The 12602-nt window shown below is 42.3% G+C and overlaps 1 protein-coding gene across 1 annotated transcript in view; it reads right to left on the reverse strand.

The window, feature by feature from the left end:
* LOC118397525 (CMP-N-acetylneuraminate-beta-galactosamide-alpha-2,3-sialyltransferase 4-like) overlaps positions 1–9777 on the reverse strand; it is a 33936-nt gene extending 24159 nt beyond the window's left edge. Inside the window, exon 1 of the mRNA XM_035792393.2 lies at positions 9462–9777. The gene's annotated coding sequence lies outside the window, so the exon portion shown is untranslated. The remainder of the gene's footprint in view (positions 1–9461) is intronic.
* Positions 9778–12602: the final 2825 nt, after the last annotated feature.

The raw sequence follows: 12602 nt of genomic DNA on the forward strand, positions 1-12602 counted from the left end.
AATCGTAATTTAATAGTTCTTGTTGGATTGAGAGTGTGTCATTTTGAAGAAAAAAAAAGTTATGAGATCTTTTTACATTGCATGTTGGAATTTACAAGGATTGAAGTTCTCTGCTTTTGGGCGAAAGAGCAGAAATTAGTCACTTTCAGGCCCAAGGCAAAATACTGGTCTGTGGAGACCTGAATGCTAGAACAGCAGAAGAACAAGACACTATTAACAGTCATGGGGATAAACAGCTACCAGGAAGCAACAACCTTTCCCTCCCCACAGACCCCCACAGAAACATCTATGACAAAGGGAAAAACAAAAATGGAGCACAGCTTGTGAAGCTCTGTCAAACACTGGGTCTGTACATAGTCAATGGTAGGCTGAGAGGGGACTCTTTTGGTAGGTACACCTACCGCTCATCCCTTGGCAGCAGCACTGTAGACTACTTCCTCACTGACATAAACCCAGAGTCTTTCAGAGCCGTCGGTCAGCCCAGTAACACCTCTCTCAGACCACAGTAAAATCAGTGTATCTGAGAAGAGCGGAACCCAACCATGAAGCATCATGGACCAATAAATGACAGGGTACTAAACAGGCCTATAAATGGAAGGCAAACAATCTACCAAAAAGCAATTAGCCAAAAAATACAATCTCTCCTGGACAACTTTTTAGCCTGAACATTCTCCTTGAGCAATGAAGGTGTAAATTTGGCCGTTTGGAACAAACTATATATTTGACAAATTAGCCTCCTTGGCTAATATAAAGAAGCATAAGAGCAAACCAGAACTAAGATAATGACAAAATGGTTTGATAGCAAAAATCAAAGAAAGTCTTTGAGAAATATATCTAATCAAAAACACAGAACCAGACAACAAAAATATACACCTTCAATACGGAGAAACACTGAAGCAATACAAAACACACCTGAACAACAAAAAAAGAACAGCACATTAGAAATCAACTGGATGGAATTGAGGAATCCATAGAATCAAACCACCTCTGGGAGAATTGGAATAAAATTAAACATCTCAGAAGGCAAAGTCTTCTTATGCTTTGTTGATTTCAAAAAAGCCCTCGACTCAATTTGGCATGAGGGTCTGCTATACAAATTGATGGAAAGTGGTGTTGGGGTAAAACATGTGACATTATAAAATCCATGTACACAAACAAGTGTGAGGTTAAAATAGGCAAAAACACATTTCTTCCCACAGGGCCGTGGGGTGAGACAGATGCAGCTAAAGTCGCACCCTCTTCAACATATATAAACGAATTGGCGCGGGCACTAGAAAAGTCTGCAGCACCCGGCCTCACCCTACTAGAATCTGAAGTCAAATGTCTTGTTTGCTGATGTCCTGGTTCTTCTGTCAACAACCAAGGAGGGCCTACAGCAGTACCTAGATATTCTGCCAGACCTGGGCACCGACAGTAAATCTCAGTAAGACCAAAATAATGGTGTTCCAAAAAAGGTCCAGCCGCCAGGACCACAAATACAAATTCCATCTAGACACCGTTGCCCTAGAACACACAAAAAAACTATACATACCTTGGCCTAAACATCAGCGCCACCGGTACCTTCCACAAAGCTGTGAATGATCTGAGAAACAAGGCAAGAAGGGCATTCTATGCCATCAAAAGGAACATAAAATTCAACATACCAATTAGGATCTGAAAAAAAAAAACACTTGAATCAGTGCCCTTTATTGGTGTGAGGTCTGGGGTTCGCTCACCAACCAAGACTTCACAAAATGGGACAAACACCAAATTGAGAGTCTGCATGCAAAATTCTGCAAAAATAACCTCAGTGTACAACGTAGAACACCAAATAATGAATACAGAGCAGAATTAGGCAGATACAACCACCTAAAAGGAAGCGATCCCAAACCTTCCATAACAAAGCAGTCACCTACAGAGAAATTAACCCCTAAGCAAGCTGGTCCTGGGGTGCTGTTCACAAACACACCCCACAGAGCCCCAGGACATCAACACAATTAGACTCAACCAAAATCACGAGAAAACAAAAAGCTAATTACTTAACACATTGGAAAGAATAATAATAACAAATAATAAAAAGCAAACTAGAATGCTATTTGGCCCTAAACAGAGCGTACACAGTGGCAGAATACCTGACCACTGTGTCATGACGTTGCCCTCTTTGGGTACAGCGAGCACCATCACCCTCTCTCTGCTCCTACAACCAGGCTGCTGTGGTCAGAGAGGTCATAAATTCCTAAGGAAGACCCTGCCTCATGGCCACACAGTATAGAGACAGAGTGACGTTTCATAGAGAACAAAAGCATTTCTTACACCTCACAGAACTTGAGGCCCGAACAACATTTATGTTCCGGAGAAGGTATAGAAGATCGGTGAAGAAACCAGCTACGAACTGGTCCGTTTGTTACATTTTGGTGAGGCTCATGGGAGACGGTGCGGCCACATTACCATAACGCTGTTTATATAATAGCCTCAGATATGAGGTTGACATCTAATTGTTGTATAAGATGAATGAGTGAGGATGATACTGTTTGTAAAATGGTGTAATGTGATTTTGGACTGTTTAACTTTTTTGGGGATAAGGGGCAGAACTTTCACTTTTGGATGAATAGCGTGCCCAGAGTGAACTGCCTCCTACTCTGTCCCAGATCATAATATATGCATATTATTATTGGATAGAATACACTCTGGAGGTTCTAAAACTGTTTCAATGATGTCTGAGTATAACAGAACTCATATGGTAGGCAAAAACCTGAGAAAAATCCAACCAGGAAGTGGGATATCTGAGGTTGGTCAATTTTCAACCCATCACCTATTGAAATCCCAGCGGGACATGGATCTGTTTGCACTTCCTACGGCTTCCACTAGATGTCAACAGCCTGTAGAACCTTGAATGAAGCTTCTACTCTGATGTGGGGACGGATGAGCGGGGACTGAGTCAGTGGTCTGGCAGAGAGCCAGGTCCTGGTCATGCGCATTCCACATGATATCGACTTGCGTTCCATTACTTCTATAGACACAAAGGAATTCTCTGGTTGGAACGTTATTGAATATTTATGATAAAAACATCCTAATGATTGATTCTAAACTTAGTTTGACAAGTTTATTCGACCTGTAATATAACAAAAGTAGCTACTTGGACATAATCAAACAAAACAACAATTTATTGTGGAACTAGGATTCCTGGGAGTGCATTCTGATGAAAATCAAAAGGTAAGGGAATATTTATAATGTAATTTCGTATTTCTGTTGACGCCAACATGGCGAAGAAATGTTGTTTCTATCTGAGCACCGTCTCAGATTATTGCATGGTTTGCTTTTTCCGTAAAGTTTGTTTGAAACTGACACAGCGGTTGCATTTAGAACAAGTGTATCTTTAACCTGTTAGGCCGCCCCATCCCGGATCCGGGATTGTGACTACAGCCTCAAGCTCATTACCATAACGCAACATTAGCGATTTCTGAAAATTGCAAATGAAATGAAATAAATATGCCTGTCCTCAAGCTTAGCCTTTTCTTAACAATCCTGTCGTCTCAGATTTTCAAAATATGCTTTAGAACCAGAGAAAATCAATAATTTGTGTAAGAGTGGTGATAGCTAGCGTAGCATTTAGCGTTAGCATTTAGCACGCAACATTCACAAAAACCAGCAAAGGGATCAAATAAAATAATTTACCTTTGAAGAACTTCAGATGTTTCAATGAGGAGACTCTCAGTTACATAGCAGATGTCCAGTTTTTCCTGAAAGATGCTTGTGTAGGACACAACGTTCCGTTTTGTTACTATGCATTTGGCTACCGAAACTAACCGAAAATTCAGTCACCTAAACGTCGAACTTTTTTCCGAATTAACTCCATAATATCGACTGAAACATGGAAAACGTTGTTTGAATCAATCCTCAAGGTGTTTGGTCATATATCTCTTCATTGAAATGCCAGTCCTAGACACGTGCATTCTTCTCTGATTCGGATGGAAAAATACTGGGACCTGACTTTTGCGCACCAATTTCCACGCAGACACCATGCGGGACACTTGGTAATTGTAGGCTCTTATGGCCAATCTTCCAATGATATGCCTACAAATACGTCACAATGCTGCAGACACCTGGGGGAAACGATAGGAAGTGTCCGTTGATTCCTGTGCCATTCACAGCCATATAAGGAGATCATGGAAAACGTGCCTTCAAAAATCCTGTTGATTTCCTGGTCACTCAAACATCTTGGTTTTGCCTGTAGATATTGTTCTATGGCACTCACAGTGAAAATCTTTGCAGTTCTGGAAACGTCAGAGTGTCTTCTTTCCAAAACTATCAATTCCAAGCATAGTCGAGCATCTTTTCGTGACAAAATATCGCGCTAAAAACGGGCACGTCTTTTTATCCAAAAATGAAATACTGCCCCTAGAGTTCTAACAGGTTAATTCTATGTAAAACATGCATCTTTCATCAATGTTTATGAGTATTTCTGTTATTTGATGTGGCTCTCTGCAATTTCTCCGGATATTGGAGGGATTTCTGAAAATGGCGCCAATGTAAACTGAGATGTTTGGATATAAATATGCACATTATCAAACAAAACACACATACACTGCTCAAAAAAATAAAGGGAACACTAAAATAACACATCCTAGATCTGAATGAATGAAATACTCTTATTAAATACTTTTTTCTATACATAGTTGAATGTGCTGACAACAAAAATCACGCAAAAATTATCAATGGAAATCAAATTTATCAACCCATGGAGGGTCTGGATTTGGAGTCACACTCAAAATGAAAGTGGAAAACCACACTACAGGCTGATCCAACATTGATGTAATGTCCTTAAAACGAGTCAAAATGAGGCTCAGTAGTGTGTGTGGCCTCCACGTGCCTGTATGACCTCCCTACAACGCCTGGGCATGCTCCTGATGAGGTGGCGGATGGTCTCCTGAGGGATCTCCTCCCAGACCTGGACTAAAGCATCCGCCAACTCCTGGACAGTCTGTGGTGTAACGTGTGGCGTTGGTGGATGGAGCGAGACATGATGTCCCAGATGTGCTCAATTGGATTCAGGTCTGGGGAACGGGCGGGCCAGTCCATAGCATCAATGCCTTCCTCTTGCAGGATCTGCTGGCACACTCCAGCCACATGAGGTCTAGCATTATCTTGCATTAGGAGGAACCCAGGGCCAACCGCACCAGCATATGGTCTAACAAGGGGTCTGAGGATCTCATCTCGGTACCTAATGGCAGTCAGGCTACCTCTGGCGAGCACTTGAAGGACTGCGAAGCCCCCCAAAGAAATGCCACCCCACACCATGACTGACCCACTGCCAAACCGGTCATGCTGGAGGATGTTGCAGGCAGCAGAATGTTCTCCACCGCGTCTCCAGACTGTCACATGCTCAAAGTGAACCTGCTTACATCTGTGGAGTCTGTTCCTTACCGTTTGAGCAGACACATGCACATGTGGCCTGCTGGAGGTCATTTTGCAGGGCTCTGGCAGTGCTCCTCTTGATCCTCCTTGCACAAAGGCGGAGGTAGCGGTCCTGCTGCTGGGTTGTTGCCCTTCTACGGCCTCCTCCACGTCTCCTGATGTACTGGCCTGTCTCCTGGTAGCGCCTCCATGCTCTGGACACGTCGCTGACAGACACAGCAAACCTTCTTGCCACAGCTCGCATTGATGTGCCATCCTGGATGAGCTGCACTGCCTGAGCCACTTGTGTGGGTTGTAGACTCCGTCTCATGCTACCACTAGAGTGAAAGCACCGCCAGCATTCAAAAGTGACCAAAACATCAGCCAGGAAGCATAGGAACTGAGAAGTGGTCTGTGGTCCCTACCTGCAGAACCACTCCTTTATTGGGGGTGTCTTGCTAATTGCCTATAATTTCCATCTGTTGTCTATTCCATTTGCACAACAGCATGTGAAATGTATTGTCAATCAGTGTTGCTTCCTAAGTGGACAGTTTGATTTCACAGAAGTGTGATTGACTTAGAGTTACATTGTGTTGTTTAAGTGTTCCCTTTATTTTTTTGAGCAGGGTATATTGTGTAACATGATGTCCTATGAGTGTCATATGATGAAGATCAAAGGTTAGTGATTAATTCTCTCCATTTCTGTTTTTTGTGACTCCTATCTTTGGCTGGGAAAATGGCTGTGTGTTTTTTGGATTTGGCGTGATCTAACATAATCATATGTTGTGATTTCATTGTAAAGCATTTTTTAAAATTCTATTATTATTATTATTTATTTTTTAAACGGACACCATGGGTAGATTAACAATAAGTTTTTCATTTGCTGTATTGGACTTGATAAGAAAACACCACAATGATGGATCTCTCAATGTTAATCTGAGAAAACAAAATCTATTGAAGTGAACATTAGTAATCTCATTATGCACTAACTATGCTACTCTTCATAACCAGTCATACCTTTCAATACTAGGACCAGTGGGTTGACCTACAAGAAACGGAACAAGCACTGTGTGTTGCTGTATAAGACTATAGGCATATAGATTTCAGTTTTGTTTTTATATCATGCATATATCATGCTTAGGCCTAATCCAAGAACAGGGCTCCGGGCAGCCGAGCGGAAATGGAGGAAAACTCGCCTCCTTGCGGACCTGGCATCCTTTCACTCCCTCCTCTCTACATTTTCCTCCTCTGTCTCTGCTGCTAAAGCCACTTTCTACCACTCTAAATTCCAAGCATCTGCCTCTAACCCTAGGAAGCTCTTTGCCACCTTCTCCTCCTTCCTGAATCCCCCCTCCCTCTCTGCAGATGACTTCGTCAACCATTTTGAAAAGAAGGTCGACGACATCCGATCCTCGTTTGCTAAGTCAAACGACACCGCTGGTTCTGCTCACACTGCCCTACCCTGTGCTCTGACCTCTTTCTCCCCTCTCTCTCCAGATGAAATCTTGCGTCTTGTGACGGCCGGCCGCCCAACAACCTGCCCGCTTGACCCTATCCCCTCCTCTCTTCTCCAGACCATTTCCGGAGACCTTCTCCCTTACCTCACCTCGCTCATCAACTCATCCCTGACCGCTGGCTACGTCCCTTCAGTCTTCAAGAGAGCGAGAGTTGCACCCCTTCTGAAAAAACCTACACTCGATCCCTCCGATGTCAACAACTACAGACCAGTATCCCTTCTTTCTTTTCTCTCCAAAACTCTTGAACGTGCCGTCCTTGGCCAGCTCTCCCGCTATCTCTCTCAGAATGACCTTCTTGATCCAAATCAGTCAGGTTTCAAGACTAGTCATTCAACTGAGACTGCTCTTCTCTGTATCACGGAGGCGCTCCGCACTGCTAAAGCTAACTCTCTCTCCTCTGCTCTCATCCTTCTAGACCTATCGGCTGCCTTCGATACTGTGAACCATCAGATCCTCCTCTCCACCCTCTCCGAGTTGGGCATCTCCGGCGCGGCCCATGCTTGGATTGCGTCCTACCTGACAGGTCGCTCCTACCAGGTGGCGTGGCGAGAATCTGTCTCCTCACCACGCGCTCTCACCACTGGTGTCCCCCAGGGCTCTGTTCTAGGCCCTCTCCTATTCTCGCTATACACCAAGTCACTTGGCTCTGTCATAACCTCACATGGTCTCTCCTATCATTGCTATGCAGACGACACACAATTAATCTTCTCCTTTCCCCCTTCTGATGACCAGGTGGCGAATCGAATCTCTGCATGTCTGGCAGACATATCAGTGTGGATGACGGATCACCACCTCAAGCTGAACCTCGGCAAGACGGAGCTGCTCTTCCTCCCGGGGAAGGACTGCCCGTTCCATGATCTCGCCATCACGGTTGACAACTCCATTGTGTCCTCCTCCCAGAGCGCTAAGAACCTTGGCGTGATCCTGGACAACACCCTGTCGTTCTCAACTAACATCAAGGCGGTGGCCCGTTCCTGTAGGTTCATGCTCTACAACATCCGCAGAGTACGACCCTGCCTCACACAGGAAGCGGCGCAGGTCCTAATCCAGGCACTTGTCATCTCCCGTCTGGATTACTGCAACTCGCTGTTGGCTGGGATCCCTGCCTGTGCCATTAAACCCCTACAACTCATCCAGAACGCCGCAGCCCGTCTGGTGTTCAACCATCCCAAGTTCTCTCACGTCACCCCGCTCCTCCGCTCTCTCCACTGGCTTCCAGTTGAAGCTCGCATCCGCTACAAGACCATGGTGCTTGCCTACGGAGCTGTGAGGGGAACGGCACCTCAGTACCTCCAGGCTCTGATCAGGCCCTACACCCAAACAAGGGCACTGTGTTCATCCACCTCTGGCCTGCTCGCCTCCCTACCACTGAGGAAGTACAGTTCCCGCTCAGCCCAGTCAAAACTGTTCGCTGCTCTGGCCCCCCAATGGTGGAACAAACTCCCTCACGACGCCAGGACAGCGGAGTCAATCACCACCTTCCAGAGACACCTGAAACCCCACCTCTTTAAGGAATACCTAGGATAGGATAAAGTAATCCTTCTCACCCCCCTTAAAAGATTTAGATGCACTATTGTAAAGTGGCTGTTCCACTGTAGGTCATAAGGTGAATGCACCAATTTGTAAGTCGCTCTGGATAAGAGCGTCTGCTAAATGACTTAAATGTAAATGTAATGTTGAGGACACTAAAGTCATTAATAGAAAACAAGACTATCAGCACTCTTACATACAATCAAAGAAAGAAAAAATATATAGCCTAACAGTTTTACATTTTCACTATTGTGTGGAGCTTCACTAGTTTGTTATCTTTCAGAAAAAACAATGATTTAGCTGAATATAACACAATGGACATTGCATGTTGCTCAACATGCATGACAGTTTGCGGACAGTCATAACTGCCAAGGCCAACCTCATTGCACTTAATTTCATGGGCCAGATTTCAGGGGACAACTCACGACATGTCCCTGCTGACAGGGAGACAGCATGTGGGGAATCAAACTAAATAGACGCTCTCGTGATTCTGTTAACAGACTGCTTAGGGAGACTATAGGGAAGTGAAAATGAAAGGATAACATCTTCCACCATCCCGGACCCAATGTTATAACTTCCTCAACCATTTTTCAAACTTTCCTATAACAATTGTGAAGCCATCCAACTGCCATGTTGCACTTGTTTTTAGTTTTTCACTAAGTTTTTCCAACAAAATACGGTTTTGTTCATCATTCATAAAAATGACCAAATTGAGTGTGCCCTGTTTCTGTCTCAATTAATGTGCTGTAACTTGGCAACAAAACAGCGTAACATTTACAAATTGGTTATTAGCTAAAGTATTAATCCTATGCTAAACAAATCGATTCGCAAACGGATGTCAAAGTAAGTTCAGAAAAGTATACATTAAGCATTTTGATTTAAGAACTTTTACATTAAAATAAGTTTTAGTTGCCTCTATGCGATTGCATGGCATGCAACCACTATTTCCTGAATTATTAAAATTAGCCAGCTAAATCACAGTATTTGGCAGCTGTGGTTGATAGAAGAAAAACTTTAAAAAGCAAATGGGAATTCACTTACCAGCAATGTAGTTAACAAATGTGGCAATCCGAAGCAGAATAACACAGGCATGTAAGCGGACGTTAGTAACGTTAAACTCTTATCTCTGAGATGCAAGAAACAGGCGTTTTTATGTGCCAAATGGGAGGCGCCGTGGTTTCCGTTTCAATGATTATGGCTACACGACTTGAAAACATGGACACATACCACATTTAAGAAGCAAATACTTGTTCATATCAAATTCATAATATGATGGCTGTAATCTAACGGGCTGCTAACTCCGCAGGCAGAGTGAACGATCCATTGGAACGTAGTCAGCACAACGCCTACCCTTTTTCAAAATGTTTATTTTTGGCACATGCGCAGCGCATGCAGTTCTTGAGCCACTTACAGAAAATGATTCATCAATTTATTGATTGAATGCTGTCTGTATTTAAAGTAGTTCTGAAGTAAGTACAATTAAATGTGCTATTTTCCTGTGAACTACAAACAGTTTCACACATTCTCAAGTCATCATATTTTATAATAGCCTATTTATTTATATTTATTCCAAAAAAAAGTGTGTGATGAGAAAATGGCAACACCCACAGTTGACAATATTGGATTTGTTTTGTCTGATAGAACTAGTGGGCAGCTTTTGTCCTTGAGCCTGAGTGAGAAGGCTGATTCCCAAAGGGAAGAAATATCCACAACTCTCATTTGTTCATGAGACCCACGAGCAGGTTTAGCTCTTTTTTTTTAACCTGTATTTTACTCGGCAAGTCAGTTAAGAACAAATTCTTATTTTCAATGACGGCCTAGGAACAGTGGGTTAACTGCCTGTTCAGGGGCAGAACGACAGATTTTGTACCTTGTCAGCTCGGGGGGTTGAACTTGCAACCTTCCAGTTACTAGTTCATCACTCGGCTACCCTGAACAATATGCCAACATATTTGAGTGAAGCGAGAATATTGTAGCGCTAGGTCAGGTTGGTATTACCTGCTGTGTGCACACAGGATTTTTATTTGTAAGGGGAAAAGAGATACTCAAGAGGAATGTCTCTTTCATATGTAAATGTTGCTCAACTTCAGAATAAATGTATCATTACCTTCTCGTATTGTATTAAGTTGTAATTTTATGATACTGTAGATGTCTAATGTAACAAAATGGATCCACCCCTGTCCTAAATTTACTGGACTTTGAACTTCTAATTCCTGACATCAGACTACAAACTTTGAAAGCCAATAACCAAAGGGAGAGCAAATGTTTGCTTCTTCTTTGACCAAGGGCAGTGTCAGAGCCCTGTAAAACAGACAGGAGAACTGCCCATCTCTGCTTGGTTGTAACTGCGTGGGAGAAGTACGTTTTCCATTTCAGTTTTCACATCACATTTGAAGTGCAAGTAATCTACATCTTGCAGTCTCATCTGTGTGTGTCTTTGCACATATTCCTGACTAAGGTAATAGTAACTGTGTGAAACTTTACAAACTTAAAGGGTGTCTCGTTTTCCCTCACTGTGGTTTACAAAGGTGTTGCTATTGCACATTTCCCTAGTATGTACTTTATTAGTATAGACCTTATCATAGAGAGAAAAGCCTAAATTAGCAGGGAAATGGTGGCCTCTGTAGAAGGTGCATTGTCATAGAGGGAACGATGCTTTATTCTGGCAACACTACCTTCTTAGAGTATCTGTGCCTTTCAAAGATTAATCCTGGTTTTCATTTGTGCCACAAAGTTGGCTTGGCCCCCAAAAAACATTAAAGGGACCTTTGTGGAGGGCCTTTTACAGAGAGCTTAATTTCAAATGCCTTTTAATCTGCTTTAATCCGTAGCAGAGATCACATCATTAAAATAGATTTTGGAGGGGGAAAGTATTTGTATAACTTTGTATCCTGTCCACCTTGATTATTGATTTACCTAAATAAATTGACAGATTTGTTAGAAAAAGGCCCTGCCTTTCACACATACAGTATCACAGGTGCAATGGCAGTAATAAAATAGATAAATTATATTATATAAAGATGATATAATCTAGCTAATTCAATAAAATTACTAAGCATGGAACAGCTTAATAACTGAAATAAAACTATCCTGTTTGTCAGTGTGGTTATTACCAGAACACTGCCCTTGCCAAAGCCATTGGTCCTACCTAAAAGCCTGATCAAAGGTCATTTGCAATGTCCAACTCGAATATAAGATTTAGCTAAAGCCACTTATGTCAAAATCATCTGTCTCAGAACCCTAATTACAACACTGCAGGGAAGACAACAAAAAAACAGATTTTTTTCCCCCTGGCCAAGGAAAATGTTGATGGTTCTTGGGAATAGAGATGAATATGGAAGGCTGCAATACAAATTGATCATGGATGATGCTTCATGTGGTGTGGTTAGTATTGTGACATTTCAATCTGCTGATTATATTTAGCAAAAAACAAGACTCATTGCATACCATTCTCCAGTGATAAAATGTGTCCAACATATGTCATCTAGTGGTAGATAATAACAAGCGTTTCTTTCCTTTCCATTTCCGGTTGGCATTAAAGGGCAATATGGCTGACCGGTGGCTTCAGACGCTCTCAATGGCCAATGGATACCATCAGCAATCCAGCATTTATATGTAATTCATCGTAACAAGGATGAATCAGCCTTCCTACCTTAAAGGGGAAATTCACACATTTTAGCACGTGGCATTATTTTTACTCTTTCTGTGCTTGTAGTTGATCCCCCTCCAAATATATATAAAAAAAAAATGTTTCGTTAGAGAGAAAATTGATTGTCACTTTGACTCCAATGCAGTATGAAAACGTGTCTAAAGTATGTTATAAAATGCTCAAAAACACTCCAGACCAACTCATATTACATCAGAATCTCATTCTGGATGTCTACACTCAATCTTTGTTTTTTACCCCACTGTTCAATAAATTCATGTTTGAATGATGCTATTTACAACAAAATTATGCAAACATGGATTTATGGGACAGAAGACATTTCTCTCAAATTGAGTGCAGAGACATTATACAGAATAATATTCAGATTTAAAGCGTTTCATAACATGCTTCTTTCTACACATTTTCACAATGCATTGTAGTCTTTAGCAAGTGATGAGAGCAAAATGTGATTTCCAATTCTCTCTAACAAAACTAAATATATAAAAAACAGTTTGGGCGATCAACAGAAGCACAGA

Source organism: Oncorhynchus keta, chromosome 18, assembly GCF_023373465.1.
Source record: "Oncorhynchus keta strain PuntledgeMale-10-30-2019 chromosome 18, Oket_V2, whole genome shotgun sequence".
In the NCBI taxonomy this organism is placed as follows: Eukaryota; Metazoa; Chordata; class Actinopteri; order Salmoniformes; family Salmonidae; genus Oncorhynchus; species Oncorhynchus keta.